The sequence below is a fragment of the Danio aesculapii genome, chromosome 4, assembly GCF_903798145.1.
Source record: "Danio aesculapii chromosome 4, fDanAes4.1, whole genome shotgun sequence".
Lineage (NCBI taxonomy): Eukaryota > Metazoa > Chordata > Actinopteri > Cypriniformes > Danionidae > Danio > Danio aesculapii.
The window spans coordinates 19544417-19562807 of NC_079438.1; the positions used below are offsets into that span (position 1 = coordinate 19544417).

Sequence of the window (18391 nt, forward strand, 5' to 3'; positions counted from 1 at the left end):
CTCAGAGTCCGCTTCGTAGGAACGAGACCGGACACTGAGTGAAGTGAGGTGTGTGCTTATATAGTGACTATAAGTGATTGGGTGCAGCTGTGTGTGGTTAATACTCAGGTGATGGTGATCTTTGCGTGATGCTGGTGGAAGAGCCTGGCCAATCCGTGACATTTATATATATATATATATATATATATATATATATATATATATATGTGTGTGTGTGTATAATGTGGTAGTGTAACACCTCTGATATCAACAAGTATACATACAAAGACTTACAGTCAGGGGGAATACTCTCTTTGCTTTTTCTTCTCCTGACAACAGGATCACCGAGATCTCTCGCTGAAAAAAAATAATTTCAAATAATTAGGACTCATATGGACTCAACACCTTTACGGTTGTTCTGTGATCTGTGAGTGTTGGTGGATCATTGCCCTCAAGGAAATATATTATAAAAATTATATTGACACAATACGGGCCTTATGGTGGCGCAGTGGGTTGCACAATTGCTCACAGCAAGAAGGTCGCTGGTGCGAGCCTCGGCTGGGTCAGTTGGCATTTTTGTGTGGAGTTTGCATGTTCTCCCCGTGTTGGCGTGGGCTTCCTCCAGATGCTCCGGTTTCCCCCACAAGTCCAAAGACATGCGCTATAGGGGAATTAAATACACTAAATTGGCCTTAGTACATGAGTGTGTTGGGTTGCATCTCAGTGTTGGGTTGCGGCTGGAAGGGCATCCGCAGCGTAAAACATATGCTAGATAAGTTGGCGGTTCATTCCACTGTGGCGACCCCAGATTAATAAAGGGACTAAGCCGAAAGGAAATTAATGATTGAATGAATGAATGTATATTAATTATGTTTTGTTTTAAGGCAATCATCTGTCATATAATCCAAAAGACTGAAGATAATTGGCTGATTCTGAAACTACATACAGTTTAGGTCAAAATTATTAGACCTCCTATAATTATCTAAAAGTAGTGCTAATTCACAGATAATAATAAAAAAAAACACATTTAACATCAATATTTTCTACTAATTTCTAATAACTAATTTGTTTTGTTTTTGCCATGTCAGTATTTAATATTGCTTACTTATTTTGCAAGATACTAGTATTCAGCCTAAAACTCAATTTAAATGCATAATTAGGTTAACTAGCCAAGTTAGGGTAATTAGGCAACAGTCGTTTGCTCTGTAGACAATTGAAGAAACAGAAATCTTAATGGGGCTAAAAATTTTGACCTTAAAATAGTTTTTAAAAATTAAAAGCTTATATATATATATATATATATATATATATATATATATATATATATATATATATATATATATATATATATATATAAGTACACCCCTCACAAATCTATCTTTTATATTCATATTTTAATATTTTTTAAATATTTGTGCATATACAATAGATTAGTCAGCACTGAAGCCAAATCTGGAGCTTATCTAAAAAATAACTTAGGATAATGGCCCCAAAATTAGTACACCCAAATTTATATGTTATAGAAAAATATTAAATACTAATTAAAAAAAGAGGAAAAATCAGGAGAAGCAAAAAAAAAAAAAGGAAAATTAAGTTGAAATTTGAATTATTTGAAATCTGTGACAAAAATTTATGCTGATTGGTCCAGTTTAGGTTTGCGAACTCTAATTCAGAATAAAACCTGCTCCGGAGCAGCTTAGCTGTGTAGCGTAAGTCACCACAGCGATAAAACGAACTCACCTTGTTGTCCCCAAAAACTTAAACTAAAAGCAAACTTGCCACGATAAACCTCAAACCAGCTTTGTGCAACAAGCCTCATATATTACAATAACATTGTGCCTTGCTATAAAAAAACACTGCTGTGATTTAAATTGCTATAAACACACACTCGTTATCTTCTAATTAATTTAGTTTCAATTTAAACTTTTCCTTCTCTTCTTGCCAGCGTGTTTAGTGTCCCTAGTTTTGTTCATAATCTTAGTTGTGTTTTGTGGCTTGCTTTTTTCCTAATGTCCAGTTATTTTGCTGTTCTCCAATCTCTCTGTTTGTTGGCCAGCGGCTCTCTCCTTGGAGTTTTTAAGACTGTTGTTCGGGAGCTTACCTGACATTGCTGCCTTCTTTTGGACTGCTCTCTGTAAACGACCATTGCCTGTGTCAGAATTCAGATTTAGATCCTCCTTTCAGATTATGAGTCGTCTCATTGCTGCGTTTGATCCTCCTTTTTCACTGCCGTTTCTGGATTTCTCTGGACTGTGTGTACGGATGGCCAAGAGATCTGATTTACAGCAGTTTATAGTCTTGAAGTAATTCTTGAGGCATCCACCTGAATTTGGGTCCTTTTTTGACGAGTTCCTGACAAGATTAAAGAACAAAGATGAGAAGAAACACAAAAAGTACAACATATTACTTAATACTTTCCCAGAGATGGGTTGCGGCTGGAAGGGCATCCACTGCGTAAAAACGTGCTGGATAAGTTGGTGGTTCATTCCGCTGTGGCAGAAGCCAATAAAGAAAATGAATGAAGGAATTTTCAGCAACTTTTAGTTTTTTTTAGTTAACTTTTAGGGCTCTATATTGACGATCCATGCGCAAAGCCCAAAGCGCAGGGCGCCAACGCATTAAGGGCGTGTCAGAATCCACTTTTGCTATTTTAAGGACGAAAAAATCCGCTTAGTGCCGTGGCGCATGGTCTAAAAGGGTTGAGCTTATTCTCTTAATGAGTTATGGGTGTGTTATGTCAGAGCCTCATCTCCCATTCCCTTTAACAGTCATTTGCGCCGTGCCATGGCGCATTTGCTATTTACATGGCGACTTTGTAAGTGTAAAAACTGAACACTTCACTAGAGAGAAAACAGTTCTACAGAGCGAGAATGAGAGATGAGCCTCCTCATTCTTTACTTTCACTTTCACTCTCATGGATAGGGAAAGGTGTTGTACGCACAGACATCCATCAGCCTACATAATTAATTTCGTTTGTTAAGCGCAAAGATTTGTTTCAAAACTATTTCGAAGTTCAGTTCTAATTTCCAGCAAACGAATAAATGAACAGTAATCACGAAGTGTGTTCAAAAACCTGAGTTATATCCAAATACACATGCTGTGCCCTATATGGTCTAAAACCTGACAGGTTTAATTCTTTTTCATTTGTAAAGATATTTGCGTATCGCTGTACATCCTGCTTGTATTAAGCAATGTTTAAGCGAGGCGAATATCAAAATAGCAACGCACCAGCAATGCGCCTAAACAGACCCCCTCTTTTAGACCAGAGCGCCTATGGGCGCACATATGAGCGCAAATGCATTTGCTATTTAAACGGCGTGGTGCAAAATGTCAAAACGACTCTTGCGCCGAGCCTGAAACTAGCAAACAACAATTCCATTGCGCCTTGCGCCACATTGCACTGGGTGTATGATAGGGCCCTTAGTGTATTTGGTCTATATAACATGGTTATTGAAACAGCCTAAAGTATACTTATGTTAAAGTTCATTACATGTTTGCTTAGTAATTTTAAAGTGTACTTTATTCATGTTACAAGTACATTACAAATAAATGATGAATATACCAAATATACCAATAAAATGTACAATTTCTGGGTCAAAATATGGCTAGTTGTGCACTAAAAAGTGTATTACTGTTATATAGTAAGTGTATTAGTGTATATATATATATATATAAAGTGGGCCACATTAGTCTGACGAGGTAAATGCGTTAAACATTAAGTATACTTAAAATGTACATTACTTCTGTACTACTTCAATATAATTAATTTAAAAAAAACTTGAAGTACACTACTTTTTATGTTATATTGCACCTCTAACAGAAACCTCCCGCGCTTGATTAGCCTACTAGCCCATCTTTAGCATCGTCACATGTTAACTTTATGTGCATTATATGTTTGGATGACTGAGCTGTTTGTTTGTTTATTTATTATTAATTTATCATATGAGTTTCTCCTTGGCTGCTGTAACTGCCTGTTGTGTTAACCGTGTAAAGTTAGGGTTTGTCAGATTACAAGAATTCAGTAGTTCTACATTTGCATGGTGGCGGGCCCGAGGACAGGAATTGAGCACCACTGCAATAAATGGGCAGACGAAAACAATAATCCTGTGATTCTACAGTGAGACAGAGCTATACTTTAATCGGGTTTTTAACGTGAACATTTAAATCGCTTTTTAAAGACAGACATCAAAAATCAAACAAACAAAATGTAATAAGCGTGTGGAGTAGAGACCGTCCACAGCAGAGTTAATGAAGCAATGCTGTGGGTAAGTCTCCCGGGTGGAAAATGACCATTTATAAGTGTTTAAAGCACATAAATATTTACTTTATTGTGACTGAATGTTTCAATGAATATGATGGGACACTGTTGAGTTGTGTTTGGCATTGAGTGTGTTGCTCAATCTTGAGTTATAATGTGTTTATATAATGAGGCCTGATTGTAATCAATTTGTGTGCTGTCTTGTGTTTTATATAGAAGTGGTCATTTTTTTTTATGAACCAGCAACTATTTACACGCGCTGTCTGTCTCCATTGTACAGGTATTTTGTTAAATGTTATCAATTAATTGTTTGAAAGTCTTATTTTATTATTCAAAACGAGTTGCTTAAAGTCTCCACTAGGTGGGGATGTTTCCTTTCTTTTTGAGTTAAATTGTATTGCTCTGGAGTACTCAGTGATTGTACATTAAGCAATGTCATTCATTGATTTGTCATTTATAATTGAAAGTGTGTTATGTTTTACATATTCAGACTGTTAAAATTTGCACCATACGATCACAGAGTTAAAAATAATTCATTGGCATATAAAAAATATATAAAACTGTTTTAAATAAAACAGAGCAGAGTTAAGGAAGCATTGCTGTGGAAGTGGTCATTTTCTTTATGAACCAGCAACTATTTACACGCGCTGTCTGTCTCCATTGTACAGTGTGCAGTAAAAAGACAGCCCAAGCAAGACCGTCACATATACATGGCAACGTGATTTCTTTTTACCCAAATTTACTTAATATAGCTATTCGTTTATATTGGATGGGCTTTCTGACCAGGCTGAACTCAGGAATTCACCATGGAATGAAACCATAAACTAAACATTTCGCTTACTTCGTCTCTTTACTCTCAGTATCTTGTTTTATTAAAGTGGTCAGGGCAGGTTGACCATAACATTGATAAACATTGCTCATACAGTTGAAGCCAGAATTATTAGCCCCCCTGTTTATTTTTGGACTCAATTTCTGTTTAACGGAGAGCAGATTTCTTCAACACATTTCTAAACATAATAGTTTTAGTAACTCATCTCTAATAACTGATTTATTTTATCTTTGCTCCAGACACTTCTATACAGCTTAAAGTGACATTTAAAGGCTTAACTAGGTTAATTAGGTTTACTAGGCAGGTTAGGGTAATTAGGCAAGTTATTGTATAACGATGGTTTATTCTGTAGACTATCGAAAAAAATAGCTTTAAGGGGCTAATAATTTTGACCTTAAAATGGTGTTTAAAAAATTAAAAGCTGCTTTTATTCTAGCTGAAATAAAACAAGTAAGACTTGCTCCAGAAGAAAAAATATTATCAGAGATACTGTGAAAATTTCCTTGCCATGTTAACATAATTTGGGAAATATTTTAAAAAAGACAAAAAAATTCAAAAGGTGGTGTAACGCCACGCCAGCAGAGGGAGCCCTCGCCCGACTACTGACTCAGCTCCGCTCCCTCTGTGGTTACTTCCTGTTTGTGCAGTATGTCAATGAGTGCTCAGGCCATGCTTCCTTGCGAAGTATTGCCAGTTTATCCTGCCTTACCAAGCGTTGTTCCATAGTGACTTTCATGACTGCTATCCTGTGTATGACCCTGCCTGCCTTGATCACGTACGTTCTCTGTCTTTGCCCTTTTGATCTGTTTTGGACTGATTGTTGTGTTACTGAACTTCTGCCTGTATATTCACTACGTCTTCTGGATTTGCCCCTTTGCTTGTCGCTTGGATTGGACTGCTTTCCTGTTACTAACTATTTGCCTATTTATACGTTGATGTCTTTGTCTCACCCATTTAATAAACTTCCGCAAATGGATTCTAACAAAGCCTCAGCATCCTCGTTACAGAATACTTCGCCTACCATGAATCCAGCGGAAGTTTCCAACCTGCAAGCTACAGTTGCATATCAAAATGAAGTTTTAAAGGGGTATCAAGAACAATTGATGCAACTACAGTCGATTAACGAACACCTGACACATTATATCCGGTCCCTGCCTCCTACCACGCCAAGAGCGGTAAGCTTTGCGCTTCCTGATAAATTTGATGGTACTGCTGAGCAATGCAAAGGCTTCCTACGCCAAGTTAAGATATATATGGAGCACCAGGGTGAGAAATTTGATTCAGAGGAAAAGAAATGTGCATTTGTGATGACGTTATTGACTGGAAGAGCGATTGACTGGGCCGCAGCAGTATGGGATTCGGATACTCAGATAAAAACTTCATTGGAGTATTTCACTAACCAGATCAGTGAAGTGTTTGAATACCCAGATGGAGGAAGGGGAGTATCCACCCAATTGATGAACCTCAAACAAGGTAACAGATCAGCTGCGGATCACGCTATTGAATTTAGAACATTAGCAGCTCAGAGCGGATGGAATGATGTGGCGTTAAAGGCAATGTTTCACCAGAGTCTAAATGAGGAGCTTCAGACGGAGCTGGCTTGCAAGGATGATGACCTATCGTTTTCTGAATTTGTTAAATTAGCAATCAAAATTGATAATCTCATGAAACAAGCACCTCGACATAGACATAATACCAAGATTCAAGAGCTCACCCGATCTTTTCATGCCATTGAATTAAAAAACCGTGATGAGTCCATGCAAGTTAATACATCACGAGTCCCTGAAGAAGAGAGGGAACGGCGCCGCCGCCTCAAACTGTGTTTTTATTGTGGTGGAACTGGACATCGAAGTTTCGGATGCCCATATAAAAACAGCAGTCAAGTCAAGGCATATATGGAACACTTCTCAGTACCAAGCAATAAATCATTCACGCTACCAGTCACTCTGCAGATTGACGCTGTTTTTCTTGATTTAACAGCGATGATTGATTCAGGAGCTGCACTTAATATCATTAGCAGAGACATTGTTGAAAAACATAACATCCCCACTCAAGCCTGTACACCACCCATTAAAATCAAGTCTATCGATGATGGGCTCATAGGAAATGGAATTACTCAACAAACCAAGACCCTCACTCTCAAGACTGGAACATTACATCAGGAATCCATTTCCTTCTATATTGTTGACACCCCTAAGTATGAGATAGTCTTGGGATACCCATGGCTTCATATTCACGATCCAGAGTTATCATGGCATTCAGGAGAATTAAAGCGCTGGTCTACATTCTGCCTAGAGAGGTGTATTCATGTCAAACCACAGCCGTTTCTGACAACCAGCATTGAGAGCCCTGAAACTCACAAGACTGTAGTCATACCAGAATGTTACCAAGATTTAACTGAGGTGTTCAGCAAGATCAAAGCAACGCAACTCCCACCACATCGCCCGTGGGATTGTGCCATTGATTTGCTTCCTAACGCTATGCCACCCAAGAACCGGGTTTACCCTCTCTCACTCAAGGAAAGCCAGGCCATGGACGAGTATATCAATGAAGCTCTAGATTCAGGTTTGATTCGTCCATCCACATCACCAGCTGCAGCGGGGTTCTTTGTAGAGAAAAAAGATGGTGGTCTTCGTCCATGTATTGATTACAGAGGTTTAAATAATGTCACAGTCAAATTTCGCTATCCCCTCCCATTAGTCCCCTCTGCCCTAGAACAACTACGTGAAGCCACCATATACACCAAACTTGACCTGAGGAGTGCCTACAACCTGATTAGAATTCGTGCAGGGGACGAATGGAAAACGGCGTTTATCACCACCAGGGGGCACTATGAATACCAAGCCATGGCCTATGGACTAGCAAACGCCCCAGCTGTCTTTCAGTCATTTATAAATGAGATCTTCAAAGATCTAATAAACAAGTACGTTGTCGCCTACATTGATGATATCTTGATTTATTCCAAGAACGAAGGAGATCATGTGAATCATGTCAGAGAAGTGCTTTCAAGATTGCTTAATAATCAACTATATGTCAAAGCTGAAAAATGTGAGTTTCATGTCAAGCAAACTTCTTTTTTGGGCTATCACATCAGTCATAATGGAGTGAGAATGGATGAACTAAAAGTCAAAGCAGTCACGGAATGGCCAGTACCCACTACGATTAAGGAACTTCAGCGATTTCTGGGGTTTGCAAATTTCTACCGAAGGTTCATACGTAACTACAGTACATTAGCTTCACCCATGACGTCACTACTTAAAGGTAAACCGAAGAAACTGAAGTGGTCAGAGGAGGCAAACCAGGCATTTAAGGAATTGAAGGAAAGATTCACCACAGCCCCTATACTCAAACATCCCAACCCTAATTCACCATTCATCCTGAAGGTAGATGCTTCAGATCTGGGCATCGGAGCAGTACTGTCACAACGACATGGAACCCCAGGCAAACTGTATCCATGTGCATTCTTCTCGAGAAAGCTAACATCAGCAGAGCGCAATTATGATGTGGGGAACAAAGAATTACTTTCCATGAAAGAGGCAATCGCTGAATGGAGACATTGGTTAGAGGGAGCCATACACCCATTCCAGGTCATCACAGATCACAAAAACCTTGAGTATATTAAAAGTGCAAAGAGACTTAACCCCAGACAAGCCCGATGGGCCCTATTCTTCACCAGGTTTCAATTCACAGTCACGTATAGACCAGGAAGCAAGAATAGTAAGGCAGATGCTCTATCGCGACGTCATGACTCTCCCACAGACAATATAAATACTCAAGAAACCATACTACCCCCTACAGTAGTCATTGCTCCTGTATCATGGGACATTATGGAAGAAATCCAACGTGAACAACAAAACGAGGTTCCGCCACCACAATGTCCACCCAACAAAAACTATGTCCCCACAACCTTACGTCCTAGAGTCATGCAATGGGTACATACATCCATATGTGCAGGTCATCCAGGTATATCAAGAACGATCCATCTTGTCCAAAACTCTTTCTGGTGGCCAATGATGAGTAAGGATATAACCAATTATGTCAAGTCATGCCAAGTCTGCGCCCAGTCAAAAACACCCAAGGAATTGCCATCAGGACTCCTCAAGCCATTACCTATACCTCAACGACCATGGTCCCATCTATCTATAGATTTTATAACCGACTTGCCTCCATCCAACACATTCACCACCATTCTGGTGATAATAGATCGTTTCTCCAAAGCATGTCGTCTGGTTCCATTACCAAGCCTACCCACAGCCATGGAAACTGCTCAAGCCTTGTTCCAGAATGTATTTCGAACATATGGATTACCAGAGGACATTGTGAGTGATCGGGGCGCACAGTTTACCTCACAGGTCTGGAGGGCTTTCTGTCGTCAGCTAGATATCAATGTAAGCCTCACATCTGGGTATCATCCACAAGCTAATGGCCAAGTTGAACGTCTCAACCAGGAAATAGGCCGGTATCTCAGAACATATTGCAGTAGAGAACAACATCGCTGGTCTGAGTTTCTCCCATGGGCCGAATACGCACAGAACTCATTGACTCACTCTTCAACGGGACTTACCCCCTTCCAATGCGTGTTGGGATTTCAACCTCCATTGTTCCCGTGGTCTGGTGAGCCGTCTTCAGTTACAGCGGTCGATGAATGGGTTCGACGTAGTGAGAGGGTGTGGGACAGTGCCCATGTCCGGCTCCAGCGGGCTGTGAGAACACAGGAGTTCCAGGCCAATCGCCGACGTCGTCCACATCCTCCCTACCAACCAGGACAGCGGGTCTGGCTCTCTACACGGGACATCAAGCTACGGCTACCCAGCAGGAAGCTCAGTCCAAGGTACGTGGGTCCTTTCAAAATAATTAAACAAATCAATGAAGTGACTTTCCAACTAGAGCTTCCTGCTAATTACCGCATATCTCCTTCCTTCCATGTATCCCTGCTCAAACCGGTCCACCCGGAGACTGACTCCGGCCAGGAGGCCCCAGAACCACCCCCACCATTGGACATTGATGGGAATCCGGCATACAGGGTTAATGTGTTGCTGGACTCAAGGAGAAGAGGGGGTCAGCTCCAATATTTGGTGGACTGGGAAGGATACGGACCTGAGGAGAGATCATGGGTTGCTGCCAAGGACATTCTCGACCCTTCCCTCATCGAGGAGTTTCATCGAGCCAGGCCCGACCGACCAGCTCCCAGACCGCGGGGGCGCCCACGTCGAGCTCCAGGAGTCGCTCCTAGAGGGGGGGGTTCTGTAACGCCACGCCAGCAGAGGGAGCCCTCGCCCGACTACTGACTCAGCTCCGCTCCCTCTGTGGTTACTTCCTGTTTGTGCAGTATATCAATGAGTGCTCAGGCCATGCTTCCTTGCAAAGTATTGCCAGTTTATCCTGCCTTACCAAGCGTTGTTCCATAGTGACTTTCATGACTGCTATCCTGTGTATGACCCTGCCTGCCTTGATCACGTACGTTCTCTGTCTTTGCCCTTTTGATCTGTTTTGGACTGATTGTTGTGTTACTGAACTTCTGCCTGTATATTCACTACGTCTTCTGGATTTGCCCCTTTGCTTGTCGCTTGGATTGGACTGCTTTCCTGTTACTAACTATTTGCCTATTTATACGTTGATGTCTTTGTCTCACCCATTTAATAAACTTCCGCAAATGGATTCTAACAAAGCCTCAGCATCCTCGTTACAGGTGGCTAATAATTCTGAATTAAACTGTGTGTGTGTATATATATATATATATATATATATATATATATATATATATATATACATATATATATATATACATATATATATATATATATATATATATATATATATATACATAATTTAATTATACAATATATATTCTGTTTAAATAAAATTTTTACTTTGCTACTTTCTTAAAATCCTGTTTCATCAAGGATTATGCTGACCATATGTCCAGTATCTTAAATCTGTTCTTAGTGTCCAGACTTAAAAAAAAAAAAAAAACGTTTTTTCCAGTAATGAATCTTAATATTTGTGATTGCTAAATACAAGTTGCACAAGATTAGCCTCATCATAATTTTATAGTTTATTTTGAAGAAACAAATAACCATCGGGTATCATTATCATTAATAAAGTCAGGAGCTTCACCATCCTGCATCAGATTAGAGCAGAGGAGATTGACTTACCGCTATGTTGATGTCCTCTAGAAGCTGCTCTTCATCTGCACTGCCTCTGCAGAATGGCTCCACACTTTATAAGCCTTGGGAACTTTCACTTTTATTTTCTGTGTCCAGAAATAGATTGACATCAACAGATGTTTAGCTGTAACTGATATAGTAATTGTACAGTAAAGCTATGATATGTTGTATTTATTATATTGTATTGAACTGTATTGTATATAAAGCTGACAAAGTTAAACACCTGTTAGTCATTAACTCTAATAACCTTAGTTAGCAACTAATTTTAGCTTTATTTTTGCTTTGAAAACTTTTTGGCTTGACATTCAATATATTAAAGGGGGAGTCCACTATGATATCATGTTTTAAACTTTAGGTCATGTGTAATGGAGATGTGTGAACATCAGAGATGGGAATTAACGAAGTGGCAACAAATACTTCGTTACTGTACTTAAGTAGATTTTTCTGGTATCAGTACTTTACTCCACAACAGGGTATATGCAGAGCTAGTGTTTCTTCCCATACTAATAAACTTCCGGTGAATGGTTAATGTGACATTTTTCCATTTTATATGCTTCCTTTTATAGCATTGATGTTGTAATGTCATTAAAATACAATCAGTTAAACAGACTTCAGCATTCATTTAGTTCAGGGGTGTCCACACTCAGTCCTAGAGGGCCAGTGTCCTGCAAAGTTTAGTTCCAACTCCAATCAGACACACCTGGGCTAGCTAATCAAGCTCTTATTAGGCTTTCTAGAAACATCCATGCTGGTTTGTTGAGGCAAGTTGGAGTTAAAATCTGCAGGACGCCGGCCCTCCAGGACCGAGTTTGGACACCTCTGATTTAGTTGCTCAAGCGTAAAACGAGAAAAAGCCGTTCACGCGCACATGCCAGGCAGGATTAGCAGGCTAGCGCAGAAGCTCCATTGAATATACTGAGGTAAAATAAATGCTCATATTATAAAGACGTGGTGGGGGAAAATGTCATTTAATGCAGTGCTTCTTGTACAACATGAGACCCACTTTATATCAGATATCACTCAGGCAGTGGAGATCGCTGATTTTTAAAGAAAACAGACCTTAAACGCGCCGATTTTGTAATGGCATACAGTTCACCGGAAGCGCTTGACCCAGGTAACTGACAAATTAAAAGTCCTTTAGCATGTTTCCGCACATACCCTATTTATTTATTTTTGACTATTTTTTACTTTTACTTACACTTTTACACAAATATCTGTGCTTTCTACTCCTTACATTTTTAAATCACAGTCGTTACTTTAATTTTCACGTGTTTGATGACACGTCCTATATATTTTTGTCATTATTTGAGCTCCTTTTTGATCAATCAATCTATTTTCATCATTGCGTGATGCAGTCCACGGCTTTTTCAACAAAGGCTATCACGCACGTATGCAGGCTAGTTTATGAAGTTTACTATAAGGCTAGGATGACTAAGCAGATGCGACAGAAGGAGTCGGCGAATTTAACATTGGGCTCTATTTTGACGATCCAGGCTCAAAGCCCAAAGCGCAGAGCGCAAAAGCATTAAGGGCGTGTCAGAATCCACTTTTGCTATTTTAAGGACGGAAAAATCCGCATTGCACCATGGCGCATTGTCTTACCAGCCTGATCTCACAAGAAAACGTAAGTTATTACGTTACGTTAAATATTACGTTTTTTCAGTTTAGTGGCTAATTCGTACGAGTTCAGTGGTATGAAATTGTACGATTTTAAAAAAGAGGTGTGGCACCTAACCCCACCTCTAAACCCAACCATCATTGAGTGATGAGCAAATCGTACTAAATTGTACGAATTCGATCGTACGAACTCATACGTATTAGCCAGATCAAAAAGTTACGAATTGCGCCAAGTACATCCCCTTATTACAGCTTTTACCCTTTATTTTTAAATATTCAGACGATACGGTAATCTTAAGTTTGCTGAACAAACAAGATCCTGTTTCTGTTTATTTTTCTGAAATTGATTCAGTTGTTGAGTGGTGTGACGAAAACTTTTTAATAATAAATACTAAAAAAAATTATCTTAGATCCCAAGTGTATTGTTGAGCATTTACCAGTGTTTGTACATAATCAAGAAATCACTCCGTTACAGTCGTACAAGTATTTGGGAATTTACATATTGTAGACAGGTCTCTAACATGGGACACTCACGTAAACTGGATCTGTGAAAAGCTTCACCAAAGACTGTATTTTCAACGAAGGTTATGGTTCTATGGTGTTGATAAGAAAATCATGTACTTATTTTATCAGGCTGTATTTCAGTGTTATCAGGTATGGTCTATCTACATGGTATGGCAATCTCTCTGTAAATCTGAAATCAAACATTTTTTTAATAGTATCAGAACTGCTACGAGACTAATAGGAGACTAATATATTTATATATATTTATATATTTATATGAACAAAAAATAATACGACAAAACCCCCTCAGACCCCAGAGGATTAATGATTATTAGCTCAACATTACACATTCACTTTCATTTTTTGTTTCATTGACCCCGAGTGGCAGTAACATCTGTTGTTATCGGTCTCGTTTACCCTTCCTGGGTTCCCCTCTCTGACACCAGATCCAAGCTTTTTATAGTTTCACTTTTTAAATGAGTTTCATTTTGATACTGTTTTTAAATGTGCTATACACTTCACTTCAGTTTTAATTCTTTTTATTAATGGTTTGTTAGTTTTTGTTCAGTTTTTATTTTGTAAACACATCTCTATTTAGTTTTTTATTTACTTTCAGTTTTAGTTTTAATAATTATAGTTGAGCAGAGGTCACAGAACACATCTGGTCAACACAGTGCTTGTGGGGGTTCGGTGAGGGCGAATCTGTGTGGCTGTTGTTGAAGCAGGCAAGATTGACCTTCATCTTTCCACTGGAAAATGTCACGGTGCTCCCTGACAATCTCACTGTCAGTCCATTTTATTCCTCTTAACATTTTAGTGTGTGTATGTTTTTAAGAAAAGTATGGATGAAGACCAGTCACCTGACGGGGAGCTGGAAACTAAGAGAGCCAACAGCTTAACTTTTCTGGATTTGTCTGAACTCACCAGAATATTATTGCAAACTTGTGTATCAACACACTTTGGGACTGTATATACTCTGGTGGACTGTCATTTTGGGGCGTTAACAGCACAGCTTGATTTTTGGAATGTTTTTAGGATAGGACACATTGAGCTTTATGCTTTCAACACACTGAGTCTCGTTTAATTGTGTTGTTTGTGAATACACCCTTCCCACTACAGATATTTTTATGTTATTATTTAACATTTTCAAACCTCTCACACAACTAAAATCTGACCTATTTTTAACTGTTACCTGCTGCTGGGGCTGAACACCAGATAGCAGACCTTCACTGAATTAACACTGAATCAACAGTCAAAAGGTTGAAACTTCAACATTGAACTCTCATCAGCTTTGCACCTTCAAATAATGTATGCAAGTAACAGATTCAAAAACAGATGTTTTGATGGTATAATTAAGTGATTAACTCTAATGTGTGATTTGTCAGTCTAATCCAATAAGCATTAAGCTGTGTCATTCAGCCAGTCATTTCCTATTGTGCTTTTAGTTAGGGCAGTCGGTGGAGAGTGTCGAAAGTGTCTTATTTGTACAGTCCTAGTGTTACAACCCTAATTTAAGAACAGGAAGATAACATACATTACAAAAAAAACATCTTTTTATTTTAAATGGATTTGTTAATTCACCCAAAGAAAACCAAGAAAGCGAAGCAAAGACTTTAAAATTGATAATAAACAAAACTGCCACTGATTAAACCCTGACTACAACGATAAAACCGAAAGAAAGAAAAAGAAACGAGAAAATAGTGCTCTTACTTTACTTAACGACTATACCAAACACAGGAAATAAGATATACAAATAATTCAATTAATGTATAGCTCTTTTACAATGTAGATTGTGTCAAAGCAGCTTCACATGGAAGATCATAGTTTAAGTTCAGTTCAGTTCAGTGTGGTTTAATAATCACTACTGAGAGTTCAAACACTGAAGAAAATCAATCGATGCGCAGCTCTACAGATCTCAAACCATGCAAGCCAGTGGCAACAGCGGAGAGGGAAAAACTTCACCAACTGGCGAAAGCGAAGAATTAAAAAACCTTGAGAGAAACCAGACTCAGTTGGGCACGACCATTTCTCCTCTGGCCAAACGTCTTGTGCAGAGCTGCAGTCTGGGCACTGGAGAGCTGGACGTCAGCGAGACTCGTCTGTCTCTGGAGCATCACAGGAATCAGTGTCATGCTCTCCACTCCTCCATGACCACCACAGCAGCTGCTCAGGATACAGCCTGGTCCAGGATTATGGAAACCTTGGGATCATTGTGGTTAGATAAACAGGAGCTAGATTATTTAAAGCTTTATATGTAAGAAGCAATATTTTAAATTCAATACGAAACTTAACAGGCAGCCAGTGTAAGGAGGATAAAATTGGGGTGATGTGATCAAATTTTCTAGACCTGGTAAGAACTCTGGCAGCTGGTCAAGTCGGTCAAGTTGTTTACAAAGTGTAATGAAGTCAACAGAGATTGGCATCTGTTATGGTACATCACATCAGAAACAGGGGTGTAGCGTGTGCCTGTCTGTCAATACACACAGACTGCAAATATTTACATAAGGCCCATCTTCAGGTACATGCCAAGCATCTTCTCCACTTCCTAATGGTTAGTGTTTACAGATGCTCCATTTTAGCAAGCTCTGCTCATTTGTGTTTCTTATCAGAGCCTCGACGTCTTCTGTCACAAACTTTTGAAAGTTCTACAGTGACGTGAGGAGGGAGATGGCATCATATGTGCTGTTGCTAGGTGTTTGAACAGAGTTCTGCATCTGAACAAAGTTTAGTCTGTTAAAAGATGTCAGTGTACCTGGCACCATTCCTTTCAATGGATGCTATAGAAAACTAGTTATAGAACATTTACACAATCAACACAATTGAACATGAACAAAACAGCTCTTAGTCTTTTGATTTACTTGAGGATCTTTAGAATCATTTTCTCTTCAAATCTCAAAAAGTGTGTTTCTTTAACTGAAGAATAAGGTTTATTTTATTTTTTTCATTGAATTTTTGTCTTATTTTAAAATACATTTAATATTTAAACACAAACTGACATTTCCAACAGGGTTTTAGGACAAAACTTAATGTCAAATTAATATATTAATGTTGATAATGTAATGATATAAATGTTAATAAAACTAGGGCTGTCAACTGATTAAAAAATTAAATAATTAATCACACTTTTTATTAGTAATTAATCATGAATAATCACGAAACGTCATTTATTACGGAAATAAAAACACAGGCATGTAAGAGCCATTTGAATTTCAAAACACTCAATGCCAATAACAAACAAAAATGATTTCCATGCTGGATTCTAAGTGGACTGCAAAAAAAAATCTAAAATACAGACATTGCAGATATGGAAAGTTATATTGCAAAAAAGGAAGAGGACGAGCACGTGGTCTGCAGGACTCGAACCAGCACGAGAAGACCCCAATGGATTTCTAATGCACCACCTTAACCACTCAGCCGCAACTACAAGACTGCCTGTGCTCTCCATGTCCTCATGCCTAGTAGATATGTTGTGCATCCAGATGAAACTTTCAGCAAGCGATAGCTCACTGGCAAGAGCTGTGGCTCCACACGAAGAGCCTTACACGCCCGAACAGGGACTTGAACCCTGGACCCTCAGATTAAAAGTCTGATGCTCTACCGACTGAGCTACCCGGGCTCCATGGCAGTGCCTTGCAAGTAGGCAAGGTTTAGGGTTGTGGTCGGCGCAGACCTTTACGGTACACAAAAGTTTACCGTGAGGTGGGGTTTGGACTTGTGGTTGGTGTAGATGTTGCTAAAACGCAACAGGTTACTGTGAGGTTGGGTTTATGGTTGTTGTAGGTGTAGACGTCAGTATTGTGGGACAGCCGCTGGAGCCTCACTCTCTGTCATCCGTCTTTGAAAATAGAGGGCCCCCAGGGCAGTCAGCTGGCTCACGCTGCGGTTTTATTTTTGTCGCTTTACCCTACCAGCACATCCCTTTTCCCAAGAAACACTGGAGTTGCAAACAATCACAGAAAGTCACAAACTAAATCCTGCGCGCAGCCTGGACGTAGTCAGCAGGATTCGAACCTGCGCGGGGAGACCCCAATGGATTTCTAGTCCATCGCCTTAACCACTCGGCCACGACTACGAAGCTTGACCCTTCCGTTGTGCTCTTGCCTGGCGCATTGGTCGTGCTGCCCGATGACATGTAGAGCAAGCAAGAGCTCACCAGCAATAGATGTCGCTTGTAGGGATGGTATGCAGTTTAACCCAAAGAATGACCAGTCTGTCAGACAAAGAAGAGCCGGAGTCAGAGATTTAAATAAATTAATAAATAAAGTTTATTGAAGATGGTTTGCAGTTACATCAGCAGAAGCCAGCTTCAACACTCGCCATGAGTTCCAAGGGCGCTCTGCTTACAATTACAAATCAATAACAATTATACTCTTACATAAGGTCATTAACTGCGTCACGCATATAGGTGTTCTAATCTGATTGGATAAAACACAAGTTAGACTAGGAAAATTTCCACGTGGGGTGCGTGCGTACAATTCTGAACAGTATCTCAAGCATAAACGTCAGACATCCACTAGACTGTTCAGAGCTGACTCCAGATCTGTGAAACGGATCCACAATCAAATAGAACACACACACTTAAAGAATAATCTGTTTCTTATCCGAGGCTGAGTGTAGTCTCAGCCGTCTTTATCAAAACTGGTTAAAAACCGGTATAATCTACATTCAGGCAGTTATATCCTTACCGGCTGACAACACTTTCTCATCACAGCACAGACCTGCGTCCTCTTAAAAAAAACAGATGCATTCGTCCTCCAGGAAACGGCGTTTCAGAGCTGTGCCATGCCACTGCTGAGCTGCACCGTGAAAGACCTTGAAGTCATTAGGTGTTACCAAAGCCATGGTCCAAAAGCATGGCCAAAAGCACATTTCGCCTGGGCCTTTTGGAACTGTGCTAGCATCAGTCTTGAAAAGAGCTGTGCATAAAGCAACTCTCCAGAAGCAGATGGAGTGGGGAAAATGTGCCACAAAGGGACAGCCAAAAAGGACTGGGCGACTTGGAAAAAAAATCAAATCCCAATCTTGATGAGCCGTACA

General features: G+C 39.6%; 2 non-coding genes across 2 annotated transcripts; both read right to left on the reverse strand.

Annotated features, from left to right (window-relative positions):
- Positions 1–16897: 16897 nt before the first annotated feature.
- On the reverse strand, positions 16898–16970 carry trnak-uuu (transfer RNA lysine (anticodon UUU)). The gene has a single exon. It is a non-coding gene; the product is annotated as a tRNA-Lys (tRNA).
- A 374-nt stretch (positions 16971–17344) lies between these two features.
- Positions 17345–17426, reverse strand: trnas-aga (transfer RNA serine (anticodon AGA)). Its single transcript has one exon. It is a non-coding gene; the product is annotated as a tRNA-Ser (tRNA).
- Between the last annotated feature and the right edge of the window lie 965 nt (positions 17427–18391).